We start from the raw sequence: 14,870 nt of genomic DNA on the forward strand, positions 1-14,870 counted from the left end.
CTCCACTCTGCCCTGCAGCTCAGCGGATTCTTACCCTCCTCTCCCGTCCACATGGATACGGAGGGGGGGATGGGGCCAGTGTTCTCTACTCCCCCTACCCGGAAGCCAGGCTCCTGTGCCGTACCTTCTAAAGAGGGAGCCAGGGCTGATACAAGACTGGCCCTCTCCATCTCAGGGAGTCCGCATGCTGGACCTCATTTCCACTCAGTAAACAAGTGCTGAGCACAGACCGCCTGTTGACCCAGTGCTAGGGTCTGAGGATGAAGCAGTGAAAAATAGTGGGCCCTTTCCTCCAGCCTCGACACGTCAAAACGTCTCTCAACACATCTACTTCCCTAAGAGATTGTGGTCATTTCATATTTTATTATACTACTTTAGCTTATTTTTATTTTAATAAAAAAAGATTTATGTGCAAAAGAAAAACATTATTGGGGCGCCTGGGTGGCTTAGTCAGTTAAGTGTCCAACGTCAGCTCAGGTCATGATCTCACCGTTCATGAGTTCGAGCCCCACATCAAGCTCTGTACTGACAGAGCACAGCCTGCTTGGATCCTCTCTCTCCCTCTCTGTCTGCCCCTCCCCCACTCTCTCTCTCTTTCTCAAAAATAAATAAACATTAAAGAATGTTTTAAGTAATAAATAATGTATATCTTTTTTAAAAAATGGAAAACATTATTTTTTCCTCTCTTTTAATCCATAAACCTCAATGACATTTAAGACTGAATTAATTTTTTTTTTTTGGAATATTTTTTAACTTTTTATGTATTTATTTTGAGAGAGACGGGGGGGGGCGGGGGGGGGTGGGGAGGGGCAGAGAAAGAGGGAGAGAGACAATCCCAAGCAGGCTCCCAGCTGCCAGCACAGAGTCCGATGCGGCGCTTGAACTCACGAATGGGGAGATCACAACCTGAGCCAAAACCAAGAGCTAGACACTCAACCAACTGAGCCACCCAGGTACCCCAAGACTGAATTAATTTCTGATACTATAAACAGGAAGTGACTGTCTTTTCAAAGTTACTAAATAAATAAAGCCAACCATATTTCCACTGGAATATTTGACAACACATTTTTTTAAGTCTGAGAGAGGAACTCATTCTCTGACTAATTAAAACCCATTTAATGTAATAAAGTAGACTCTCTGAGGACCTCCTTTAATAGAGAAAACTTTATTAATCTGAGATGAGCTACAATATGAATTTAGAGGAAATAAAGTACATTTCTGGAGAGAAAACCAAACATCGCTAAGTGGGAACATAGCCACACTGGCTCCCCAGTCGACTCCACGCCATTTGACAGGTAGCTGTCTTCTCCAGTTAGGAACCAAAAGCCGAATTCCCTCCACTGATGGCTGGTGATGTTTTTCCTTCGGGAAGGCAGATTTGCTCCTCGGCCGTCTCTCGCAACCAAGTCAGGCTGATCTTGATGTTCTGACACTTCCTCTCTCACCCAACAGTTTCCCATTGAAAAGTGAGACCGCGCTGGTCAACTAGGTTTGTTGGTGGCCGCAGAGGGAGCTCGACGCAGAACGGAGAGTGGCATTGTCTGTCCTCCCAAGGGAGAGGACACAGCACACCATTCTCTCTCCCAGAACCCCCGGAAGTGTGGCCAACACAAGAGTGGCTCCTAACCTAGGTTACGGGGCCTCTGAGTAACAACATGCTTCTCAGAAGATCACGTGTATGTGTTATGGATGATGTAGCTGCACAACTCCAGCCGTGAATACATCTCTATATTTTCAAAAGAGAAGCTTGAACTGAGGTCAAAAAAGACTTCCCTAGAGTCTAGAGGTTTCGAAGGAACTTGTCTTAATTAGTAGATCAAAGTGGTTTGTATTTAACACATCAAATAGACAGATGAGAGGCCATTAGACAGATGGTAGATAGGTAGCCAGACAGAGGATAGATTGATTGATTTAGAAGCCAGATAGACCTAAGTTTAAACCGATTACTGTCAGAAGGAGCCTTGATAAGGTACTAAGTCTCGCTAAACCTACATTTCCTTGTCTGTAAAATGGACTCAGTTACTTCTCCAGGTGGTATTAAGGAATAAATGAAACAGTGGGTGCAACGTGCTTAGTGAAGTGACTGACACAAAGTAAGCCTCGATAAACAGGAACCATTCTGCAACAATGCACAGCTTAAGCGGGGCCAGTCACCCGGTGGTCAGACGTTTCCCCGGTCGCCAAGGGTGAGACAGTTTTGCCAGGGAACCCAGCTTGATTTCCTGGTTCAAAAATCACACCTGTGAAACTCAATCCAGGTGGGAAATTCTTCTGGTTGACTCTGCTAAAGCCATGGTTCATTATCAAGTTATTTCTCCGGGTCACTCTGAGGTCATCTCTTAATCAATAACAGCCAGCAGGAGGGGGGGCCGGGGCAGGGAGGGGGGCACAAAATCTAGCCGTTCAGGCTTTGCCTAAAAGTCCATCATAGCACCTCTCTTTTGTTGAACATTTTCTGGGTACCAGGCACCATGTCCAAGGCCTCCTGCACATCAGTTTATTTGATCTTCTAATGATCCCCCGGGGGGGGGGGGGGCGCGGCTACAGTGATCCCCATTTAAAGATGAAGAATTTCAGGCTTGCAAAGTCCAGTTATCTGTCCAAGATCACAGCTAGCCGGTGGTGGAGCCAGCATCAGAGCTCTTCCCACCAGGCTTTGCTTCACAGAAAACCATTAATCCCCCTTTTCTCTCCCATGTCACGTGTGTTTATACTGCACAGGAGAACAAAAGATGGTTTAAAATTCTCGTTTTTCTCACCTGCTGAAAAGCAGTCCGGCCTATTGTTACTAATCAGGCTGTACCTGGCTCCTGGCTCTCCAATCCTCTTCATATGGCCTCTGCGCTTACCCTCATTCCTGCTCCGGATTCTTTCTGGCCTTTCAGAAAACAACTGGCAACAGTTTAGCAACTAGTTTAAATCTCTTTAGCTTGGCTAAGAATCCCCATTGCAGGGGCACCTGGATGGAGCAAAGCAAGAGTGCCACCTGGTGGCATATTTGGGTCACTGCCAACAATATTCCTTGGGCAAAGGTGGGCTCCCTGTTGGGCTGCAGGTACAAGGGGACGGACCAGCGTTCATGCTGTCTGGGAACCACTCCTAGACAACTACAAGAAACAACTCACCACTGTCTAGGCACTAACTTCATGAAACTCAAAGTCTTACTCAAATGCAAGTTTGGGACTTTAAAGGCATGCATTTCTTGGTTCCAGAGCCTAGGGCTGGGATTAAGGTGAGGTAGGAGGCATCCCATCCATGCAAGGGTTGCATCTCATCTGCATTTAAAATTTTGAAATCCTTGGGACGCCTGGGTGGCTCAGTTGGTTGTGTCTGACTTCGGCTCAGGTCATGATCTCACAGTCTGTGAGTTCAAGCTCCAAGTCTGGCTCTGTGCTGACAGCTCAGAGCCTGGAGCCTGCTTCGGATTCTGTGTATGTCTCTCTCTCTCTCTCTCTCTCTCTCTCTCTGCCCCACCTGCACTCATGCTCTGTCTCTCTCTCTCTAAAAACTAAATAAGCATTAAAAAATTAAAAAAAATTTTTTTTTTGAAATTCTTTTCATCGTGGATGTTTGCGTTAATTTTGACCTTTTAAAAGTGCATTAAAATATCAGTTATCTTAATTACTGAGTTTTGGGCACTCCCCCCTGACATCGTGCACCCATGGAAAACTCCTCTTGCTTCACCCTAGTATGGGGCTGCTGAGGTCCTCTGACAAAGGATTCTGTTTCCTTTCAAAGCTCTGTGGGTACCTGAGCTACAACAGCTCCTGTGGTCTCCTTGCTCATCTGCCTTTGCTCTATCCCGTCTGAGAATGGCCTTGGCATCACCACCATCCCTCCTACCCAATTCGCCAACTCAAGTCGAAAGAAAGTACCCAGACGGGGACACACTTCAGTGTAATTGCTGGGGAGCCTGACAAAACACATTTGCTGTTCACTGACCTCCGCCCATCACCGACCTCTGCCTGTCACCGACCTCAGTCCATCTCTGACCTCTACAGATCACTGCTCGTGAGTGGGCAGCTAACTTGCCTCCCTGCTTTTGCCAGGTCCCAGACCACTGGGCTGCAAGTCTGAGCAAAGTGCACTTGTCTACACTGCATGCCAGCCCAGGGTCTGCCTTGGGGTGTTGCTTTCTCAAGAATGTCCAAGCTGGATGCCCACATCAGGTCAGATAGCCACAAAACTCAGCGTCTGCACTGGGTCACGCCAGTCCCCTGATCCATGGCTCAAGGCTAGGAGGGAAGTTCTTTACCTGGAACATATGAGTGGGTTGGGAGGGGGGGGATGATTCTGGAAACGCCTGAAAATTTACGGAAATGATGTGTATTTTCTGGGGAGATGATTTATCACTTTCTTCCCATTCTCCGAGGAGCCCTTGACCCCACAGAACGTAAGAATCACAGCCATCTCCATAAAGTCTTCAGGCTCCATCAAGGGTCTGTGTGAAAAATACAACAAGAGATCTCTCCATGCCTGACCTGGTAACAAGCGTCAGCTGCCCCATCTGTGGTATTTAAACAGTTGGGAGAGTCTGAGAAGGGCCGGAATGGTTTTCAAAATTCAGAGGAAGGAAAAATTCCTTTTACTCGATAAACTGGAATCTCAGGTGGATACTGAGAACTGGAGAGTCGCCACTGCCTTCTCTGCCTTTCCCTCCCTGAAAGATCTTTCGGCCTTGCTATCGTTCTCCGGCAAAGTTCTTTTGCAAGATCTAGGCTTCCCTCTGGAATACTCTTCCATGCTTTTGGCATCCTTCACTCATCCTTTCCATTGAGCTATCTCGACATTTCTAAACAGGGCTGGGCACCTTACACTCCTGTTATCACACAGATGACTTTTCTGGGTTTATTTGCGTATTTACCTATCCTGCCCATAAGACTGTGATCCCAGGAGGGCAGGAGCCCAATCTTACTCATTTCTGCATCCCCAGCAGCTAGCACAGAATCAATGTGTGGGGAAAAAAAAAAAAAAAAGTTCCGTGGATGAATAAACAGACAGATCCATGAATGAATGAATGAATAAATGCACAGCTCCCCACCCTCCCCACCCCCGCACATACACACCCCCGTGCCTTCATTTCCCAGATGAGGCATGTGAGGCAGGGAGGGACATTAGCATGCCAGTGAGACCGAGCCCCCAGGGCCTCCCCACGGGAGCCGCACCCACGCCAGCTGCAGCTGCGCGCTGAGATCATGCAGAACCCCGAGCCACTCGGCGGCCACCTTGCCTTGTCTTTCCTTCTTGTTGCTGCTCCTTGGCTCAGCGCACACAGTAGGGAGATGCTGACCCAGGGAAATCAGAGGCAAGCAGGCGGTTGCCGGCAGGTGCCAGCTGCCCACCCCCTCGGCGGGGTCTGGGAAACCGGAATCTTCTCTGTGACTCTCTGTCATTACCACAGTGAGGACCACAGTGAGAAACGAGTTGACTCTCTCAAACTTACTTCAACAGCAGGATACAGAGAGCTGAACCTCATGCCCAGAAATGCATCGTCCATGAACCTACAACAGCCAGTTTTACTTCGCTTCCTCCCCCACGGAATTAGATACAGGAGAAGTCGGATAAAATCTCCGGGCGGGCGGCCCCAAGCGCTGCTTGTCCCAAACACATTGCAGAGACTGGGAAGAGAGCTGGAGGAGGGTGGCCTACCCAGCTGGCCTTGTTCCTGCTCTCAAGTGGGGGGTGGGGGTGGGGGGAAGCCTCTGAGGAAATTCGTGGGCCCCAACACAGCTGTGGTCGTTACTGAATCATTAGATTTGCCACAAACAAGATAAAAATTTCAAACAACAAAGAGGACTTTTCCGTGGTCGGCTGAACGGGGTTTCTCATTGTGTTTTGGTTCCTTCTGGTTTCCTCACACCCTGACTGCCTTTGCCAGAAAGCCACAGGAGCCCCTGTTCCTCCAGCAGTCCTGAGGGGGGCAAAGGATTTTTTGTTTTTAAATGTAGGTAAATCCGGAAAAGACTCAGGGTTTTGAGTCATTGTTTTGTGAGCAGTAGTTTGACCTTCTCTTGCCCACTTCTCAGAATCAGAGGTCTCCTCTCTGAGGAACACAAAAGCCCAAACAGGAAAAGAGAAGAATATCCCAAATTCATAGCTAGGAAAAGGGAAGTCACTTCGCTGTTTGTCCTCAAATGTACACCCTATTCAAATTCTCTACCTCTTCCAGATGTCGGGTAGAAATAAGCCACTTGTCCCTGATCACAGTTTTCTATTCTGTGTGTGTCTTACCTGTCACCCTAGACTTCAGACCTCTTTCTGTTCCCTTTCATACCTACTAAGTGTATAATAAATATTATTGTCTGATCAAAAGCCTGAAGCCAAATTAAAGCCGAGAGCATTTTTATAAAATACTAATTATTTAGAAAGTGTTACTAGAGGCCAAGCCCTTTATATCATATTTTAATCCTCACTGAAGTCCTGTAGGGGTGGGCGTTTTTTTGTTTTACAGATGAGAAAACTGAGCCTGGGAAGGCTTCTGGGAGTGCAAGGTGCTTCTCAGTGGTGGGGGGTTGAACTCCGGGACAGTCTCACTGGCAAAGCTATGCTCCTCACCTCTTTGGACTTCCCAGCATTTCAGCGGATGACCCAGGAAAGCTTTCACTTATTGGGCACAGTAACCAGGACCTAAGGGATCAGGACACTGTGTAAAACACGGCAGGACTCAGAGCAGAAAAAGGTTCACTAGCATCCAAGTCGTTAATGCTTTTCCAGGCAGAGTGACAGGGACTGCCCAGGCCAAGCCCTCATCTCCCAAATCCCACCCTTGCCCCCCAACCATGGCCAGCTCTTCTCTCCCAACCACCCTCGGTGAGTATCAGGAGAAATGTCTTTGTCTCCTCCCCTGACTAGCTCTGAGCTGGAGTGTGGCACAGTATGGTGGTTCTGAGTATGTGTGTAACTGCGGACCTTTGCCCCAGTCATGCTCATAGCCAATATCCCTGAATTGATCCCAATACTCCTTGCTACAGAAGACAGATCAGAACTCAGAATCATTCTCAATACAGCATTCCAGGCAAACACTACCAATCCATCAGCCTTGTTCTGAGATTAAGCCTGTTTGTCATTATTGGCATAGCAAGTGATCAGTGGAATTTAATTTCCATTCCCTTCTACCCTTCCTGCCTTCCTTCCTCAGTGTTTCTGGGATGGGTAGAGGGATGGATGGATGGATGGTTGGGGAAATGGATGGATGGATGGATGGATGGATGGAAGGAGGGTGGGAAGGATAGAGGAAGAGAGGGAGGGAAATAGGGAGGAATGGATGGATGGATGGATGGATGGATGGAAGAAGGGATGGATGGATGAAGGGATGGAGGGATGGAGAAATGGAGGGAGGGAAGGAAGAAAGGAGGGAAAGATAGAGGAAGGGAGGGAGGGAAATAGGGAGGGAAGGAGGGATGGATGGATGGATGGTTGGGGAAATGGATGGATGGATGGATGGATGGAAGGAAGGAGGGAGGGAAGGATAGAGGAAGAGAGGGAGGGAAATAGGGAGGAATGGATGGATGGATGGATGGATGGATGGATGGAAGAAGGGATGGATGGATGGAGAAGTGGAGGGAGGGAAGGATAGAGGAAGGGAGGGAGGGAAATAGAGAGGGAGGGAGGGATGGATGGATGGATGGTTGGATGGCTGGATGGAAATTAAGTTCTCCCCTTACACAGGAGCCCTGGTTGGCACCACTCCTAATTCTGCTGACTCCACTCAGTGCCAGTGCTTCCTTGACAAAACTTGCTCTTAGCATGTGGCATTTGTTATAGGAACTGGTGAGATTCCTGGGTCATTCTGAGGCCATGGAGGATCTTCAGCGTCAGCACTTTGTTTCTCACTCAGTCTCATTTCCTCCCCCTCTAACATATGCCTGAGCTTAAAAACATCCACTCACCCCATACTTCCTTCTTCTTTTTAAAGCTCAAGCTGACAAGAGAAATTTCTTCTCCCACTCACCACTTTTTTTTGTATACAGAGAAGAAAAAATACAATTCCACTGTGGGGTGCATAGGAATTGCCAATGATTAAAAACTTTTCTGTCTCTTTGGAACCATCATCACCCTTAACCTATACCATTAGTTGCCTAGAGGTTCTGAATCATCCCATGATTTAGTTATGCATGGGGAAGCATGTTTTTCCAGGGCCTTTTAAGAAGCTTTGGCTTTTGGTTTTGAACCAATCAAGTTATGGTGATAACAGAATATTCTTTCCCTAGCAAAATACCACGTAGTGTTCAAGAGGAAGAACATGTTAAGAAACTTTTATTCAAGTCACTTTGAAGAGGAATAAAATAGCTCTTATAAAGCAACATTTTTGAGATTTGAGTACAAGTAAATCAGAAGCATATGGATTGTGTGCTGTGAAAACATACTTTTGTTTCCCTGGGAAGGAAAAAAAATACTTGGGAAAAATATATTTTATAAAATGGCATATATTAGAAAATAGCTGGAGATTTTTAAGAAAACCAAAATGTAGCAGGAATGGTCCAGCTCTAGTTATTAATATCCTGGAACCAGCTGGGGAGTAAAATTAGGTGGTGAAATTATTGTACCATTCTTATTCCTAGCTGGAAAGGACACATTTCTCATATCTTTCTCACAAAAGAAAAATGATATACTGAGACCTAGGAGATGAGGCTTTGTGTTTTTTTCTTTGTTTTGATATCAGTTCTGATAATAATTCTTATCACTGGACTCATAGACTAGGTAAGGTAAGAGTGTGTAGGTAGTGGGGCGCCTGGGTGGCTCAATTGGTTAAGCATCCGACTCTCAGTTTCGGCTCAGGTCATGATCTCATGGTTTCATGGGTTCGAGCCCTGCCTTTGGCTGTGCACTGACAGTGCAGAGCCTGCTTGAGAGTCTCCCTCTCTCTCCCTCTCTCTCTGGCCCTCCCCTACTCATTCCATCTCTGTCTCTTTCAAAATAAACTTTAAAAAAAAAAAAAAAGAGTGTGGAGGTAGATATGGGGTCCCAGAGTCAGACTGCTGCCACAAATCATGGCTCTACCCCGTTAGACATGGGATCTCCACAATCCATTCACCTCTTTCTATGCCCTTGTTTTGTCATCTGGAAAGTGAGACGAAGACAATGACGATGATGACAATGAATTACTACACTTACTATCTGGGAAAGCACTTGGAATGAATGTCTGATGCACAGAAAAGTTCTCAGTAAATGTTGGCTCATATTATTTGTCTTCTTGCCTAGAATGCTCTGCCACTAGATAACTCTATGGTTCAGTCATGCACTTCAAAACCTGACAAACCTTTAGGTAGACTGAGGAAAAAAAAAAGAAATAAAATGAAATGCAAGTGGAGACATTACAATCAACTTGAAAAAAATAACAATTATGAGGAGAGAATACAGTGAACAACTGTACCCCCAGCAAATCAGATAATCTACATGAAATAGCAAATTCTTAGAAACACACCAATTACCTAAATTGACTCAAGAAGAAATAGAAACCACAACAGACCTATTACAAGTAAAGAGAGTGAATCGGTAATCAAAGCCTCCCATTGGAAGAAAGTTCAGGACCAGATGTCTTCACAGGTGAATTCTACTAAATATTTAAAGAAAATTTAATACCAATCCTTCTCAATCTCCTCCAAAATATGGTAGAGGGGAACACTTGCTAACCCCTTGTATGACGACAGTGTTCTTCTGATACCAAAATTAGTCCCGCAGTTCTTTCAGGACTCTGCCCTCCCCTTCCATATAACTATAGTTTCACCTCCTCCCACACACATATGCATTCCCTCGCCTCAACTTATTTTTCATCATAGCTCTTATCACTACCTGAAATATACTTATTTTCCTATTGATTGATTAATTGATTCTCTTCTCTCACTAGAATGTGGGAGCTCCATCAGAGCATGGAATATTTTTTTCCACGGAATAACTTCTTAGGCATGAATTTTCCACGCCTAAGATAGTGCTTACCACATAATAAGGGCCTATAAAAATGTGTTGGATAAATATATTGTCTAACCATTCTTTTACTGAAAGAAAATAAAGAGAAATCTAGAGAGGACCTGGGTATTGCAGAACTCCAAGATCTAGCTGACTAGAAGAAAATTCGCCTTCAGAAGCAGATAACCAAGAAAGTGTTATGTCAGGAAAACAAAGGGAAATGAGATTTCTGAAAAGCAGGGACCAGTCAGCAGTGTCAATAATGCTGAGAAATCAAGTACAATAAGAACGAAAATGTCCACTGGATTGAGCTGCAGATTATTGGCCACTTTCGTGAGAATCATTTGGGAGGTATCATAAGGCTAGAAGACAGAAGCCAGGTAACTTTGAGCAGTAGATGAAGGAGGCAGCCTATTCTGATAACATTTTAAAGAAGTTTTTCTATTAAAAAAAGAAGACACAGAGATAAGGAAGCTTCTAGAAAGGGCAGGTGTCAAGTGAGGATATTGTCTTTAAGTGGGAAAGATCTGTAAATGTCTAAAAGCACATGGAAGGAACCCAGTTGAGGAGAAAAGAAGTTGAAAATACAAGAGAAGGCAAGGTTCCCGGAAGGAAAGGTATGGGAGGCAGACCATAGGACTGGCTTTAGCAAGGACCAACCTCTCCTACACTCTCAGACTGCAGGAAGGCAAGACCCGGAGAGCCCCTTTGACTTACCCACCAGCCCAACCAGGACCCAGGTCTCCAGTGTTCTTTTTACTATGCAGTTTTTTCTCTTGCTCAAATTAGAATGTTCAACGAGATGTGAGGAGGAGAGGGGGTTAGAAATCAAAACTGGTAAATAAAAAATGCCTACTACAATAGATTTTGTCATTGAAGACTTTCTTAGGGAGGGTGCTTCTTCCCACTCAGGAGCTCTTTCCCCAGCAGCATGAACCCCATTAGCAGAATATCTCCCTGGAGCCCTTCTTCACCCCTCCCCTGGACAGCAGAGGGACTTACCTAATTGAGGAATCTGTGAGAAGAAACCAAGCATGCACAGCCCAGCCCCTTCCTGTCTCTTCTTCCTTTTAGGAAATAGCAGAGAAAACATGCTCTAGATGGCTGTCAAACCCATGGCAAGCACAGCAGTAAAGCTCTCCACGCTTACCGTGTGAGGAGGCCAGCAGTGGTCTGCTTCTGCCTCTGACCAGATCGGCTGGTGCAGCCAGCACGTGGACTCAGGATTAGGAAGTCCATTTGGCCACAGATATATTCCACTTTCTCCAATGTCAGCTTTATCAATAGGAAAGATGTTATTTTGGTGTCTCTCTGCCTCTCTCCTTTGTCTTTTTTTTTTTTTTTCCAGTGGGTTCAGAAAAAGATGAGAAGGAAGGGAACTAATTATTCCAACAAAAATTAAACTATTCAAATCGGCATGTGAAACTTCATTCTTGAAATCATTCTTTTTAAGACAGAAGGACCAAAAAACCATAAGACACAATATGACTATTTACTGATATGATTTAAATAGCGAAAGTACGTTCTTTTCAAGGAAGAACACCCCAAAAGGAGAACACGAGGGCCTGATATTTCATAGATGTGTAAAACCCAAAGGATCTGCTTGCTTAATTCATCTGGATTGAAGTACAAAATCACAGTTGATTGTTTGACTCTTTCTAGGATTCCACTGTTTTCTGTCTGGAAACAGCCACGGCTACATCCACAATTCCAAACTTGAGAAAATGACCCAGAATTCTCACAACATGTGAAGAGCACAGCGATGACCATCCTGTGAGGGTGGGAGAGAAACGTGCCAAAGTACATTTTTTGTTGATGAGAAAAAATTCACCGACAATTGTAAAATTAGGTGTTTGGCACCATATTTAGCCATGGAGCCAGTTTTCAACTCACTTCTCTCCAACTTTTTCAGTGCCAAAGAGTTGCTCCTAATAATCATCTCAAAAATAGTCACTGTCACCTTCTCCAATTACTTCAGTCTCCATATTTCAAACTGAAAAATATTGGCCTTGACTGCACAACTTCTCCCAAGTTGCTATTTGGAAATTTACCAGATAAGCTTTAGGTCTATCAGTGAAGACCAAGATTAGCAGCAAAATCTCTCTTGCAATTTTGCTTGAAAGCTATTTTAAGAAACAAAGGGGCTGGGGATTATTCAATGACTTTAAGGCACATCAGAATCTGTGGGAGGTTTGAAGTTGAGGGTGGGAATGTGGGCAGGACTAAGGGAGCTGGTAAAGGCAAGGTTGAAGGAGACACAGCAAAACTCAGAGCAGAAGCATATGGTCTACACTCCATCCAGGTCCTGCAGTGAACAGCCTCCAATCATCTTACATCCTTGCAACAGTTGTTTGAATTCAAAGCTCCCAGAGAGAGGATCTGACCACTTTGATTTATAAGAGCAGGCACTTCCCTCCACCATCTGCCCTCCCCAAAACAGCCCATGGTGGGAAGCTCTCTAAAAGATAGAAGGAGTACAATTGGAATGGTAGGACTGGGTGCTGGACAAGTGACCCCCATACTTGGGCCCCATGGGGAAGTCCAGTGAGCATCAGTTCGGTGGTTTGATTCAGCCATAATGGTTTATTGCATGGTGATCCTGAGAGCCCTCATTCATCCAAACACGATTCAGTACATAGTGATTAAGTCCTTCTGAGTAGAGATACATCAGTGAACAAAACAGACACAGTCCCTGCCTTGATAGAGTTCACAGCCTTCTCAAATCATCCACTTTGACTTATAGGCCACTGAGCCACCCTCATTGTTAGAAGCTCACAGTTGCTATAAAACAATCCCATCCAAACCTTAGCCCTGGTCTGACAGAAAGTCTGGGTCGGAAGGACACCACTGCACAGGCTTGACATACTAAGGACTGATATTCTGAGCTCAACTCATCTGCAAATTGAAAAATGAGCTTGAGCTCGGTGTGGACACAAGGAAATGCAGAATGTGACCATGTCACAGGGGACTGATCACCAGCAGGTGACCCTGAGGGGTCAGCAGACAGTAGCATAGCTTGCTGGAAACTTTGTACCTAGTGATATTAGTACATGTTAGTTCAAACAAACATTTCCATTTTGGTAGATTCTTTTGTAAAACTGCTAATTTTACATTCGAAGAATGCACTGAACTACCTAAAGTGTGTAGTGTGTGTGTGTGTGTGTGTGTGTGTGTATGTGTGCGCGTACATGTGTTCACTAGAAAGTATAAAAAAGAGTTCAAATTTTTTCCCTTGTTTTTCATGGTGACATCTGGGCATCCATGGTGGTCAATGTCATGGAAAACTCAGGAGCTTCCGGATCTAATACTCTCGGTTATTTATCTGCGTTCATGGCCTTGGAGAAGTTTCCTAACTGCTGAAGTTTGTTTCCTCATCTATAATATTAGAATAATAATATCTATCCTCTGTCATGCACTGACCATGTGCCAGGCACTATGCTGAAAATTTTTAAAGATTTTTCCCCAAATCCCTTTTGCTTACTTTTTACTTATACTGATTTTGCAAATGAAGAATCTGACATAGAACAGTTAAGTAATTTGCCTAAGATCATGGAGCTGATAAGTGTAGGAGAGGTAAGTTTTTAATCCGGGTGTGTCTGACCCCAGAGCCCATATTCCCCAACACCTCATTCTACTACTTTCTTACTGGGTGCTTTTGGTAGGACAGGATCAGATCAGGTGACCAAAACCCTCGAAATTCTCCTCTACAATCATCAGCGACTCGAGCTCCTTCTCGTTGCTTTACCATGCTCAACAAGTGGTTTCCACCTCATGGTCTAATAAGGCTGTTCACATCCAGCCATCACATCCACGTTCCAACTGGCATAGAAGAGAAGAGACCAAAAGGGGCATGTTTCTTCCTGTTTAGGACACTTCCTCAGAACCACACAGAACACTTCTGCTTCCAACACAATGACCTCATGGGCACACGTAGCCACAGGGGAGGCTGGGCTATGTGGTCTTCTTGTAGGAATTCATGTGCCTCATTTAAAGAAAAAAAATGTATAATTATATTATTAAGGAAGAAAGGAAAGGAGAGCACTGGAGGACAATCTTTGGTGCACAGGATAATGGAAATGATGAGGGAGAACGTAAGAGACGCACCAGTTCACTGCCTGGCACGTAGCAGATGACGTAATGCCATCACTTATTACGGTTGGCCTCCATCTGGCATCCTGCAGGACCCCAGCAGAAAATCAGATTCGAACCGTGAAGGAAAGGTCACAGGAAAAGGGTAGAAGGAGCTACTGTTTTAAATCACCATCATATTCTGGATCGGGCCTCGTTTCCCACACGGAAGCGCCGCCTCCGCCCATCTGCGGCACCCTGAGGACCGCGCGGAAGGTGATCACGAGAAGGCGCTTCAGCAACCGTCCCTGGCGGCATCCGTGCCCACCACGTGAGCCGCGGGGTGATGCTATCACAGGTGACCGCCGGTAAGTAATTTCTACCGCAACGGTTCATGGAAATGCAGTTTTCATTACAGTAAGAAAATTGAAATCTCAGCCAGCCTCTGTGGGTTGCATCTGGCCCATTCCTCATTTCTCGTAAGATTGCGTGTTGTTTTCATTCCCCTCCTGATTAGCCTTTATCATGAAGGGTAGAGGGGGAGCAAGGTGATTGAAATCCCCAGGAAATCTCCACCTCACACTGCCATTCGGCAATCTTCCTCAACCATCCAGATACCAGGGCTCTGATCAAGTAGGAAAGGGCCATTTTTTAATTTGAGGTGGAGATATTATCTAGTAGGGAAGGTTCCAGATGGCTGGACTGAATTGAAGTGACAGACAGGCAACCAGTATGGAAGGGGGAAGAGGAAAGGGAGAGAGGGAGAAAGAGGGAAAATGGCGGCACTGAGGGCCCCAAGTCAGCGAAAAGCTCTCAAATGTACCGGACGACTTCCCTTGGGTGGGAGGTATTTGGGGCATGGATACTATGAATGCCTTTCCACACAAAGTATGTTC

General features: G+C 45.4%; 1 long non-coding RNA gene across 3 annotated transcripts; it reads right to left on the reverse strand.

Moving 5' to 3' along the window:
• Positions 1–5,236: 5,236 nt before the first annotated feature.
• LOC122238078 lies at positions 5,237–14,336 on the reverse strand. Of its 3 annotated transcripts, XR_006217046.1 has the most exons (5): positions 14,168–14,336; positions 11,057–11,677; positions 10,909–10,973; positions 6,556–6,627; positions 5,237–5,386 (listed from the first exon to the last, which is right to left on the reverse strand). It is a non-coding gene; the product is annotated as an uncharacterized LOC122238078 (long non-coding RNA). The 3 variants fall into 3 exon arrangements; XR_006217045.1 differs by lacking the exon at positions 5,237–5,386 and having other exon boundaries at positions 6,161–6,627; XR_006217047.1 differs by lacking the exon at positions 5,237–5,386 and having other exon boundaries at positions 6,161–6,627; positions 14,011–14,336.
• Between the last annotated feature and the right edge of the window lie 534 nt (positions 14,337–14,870).

The sequence above is a fragment of the Panthera tigris genome, chromosome B1 (genome assembly GCF_018350195.1).
Source record: "Panthera tigris isolate Pti1 chromosome B1, P.tigris_Pti1_mat1.1, whole genome shotgun sequence".
Lineage (NCBI taxonomy): Eukaryota > Metazoa > Chordata > Mammalia > Carnivora > Felidae > Panthera > Panthera tigris.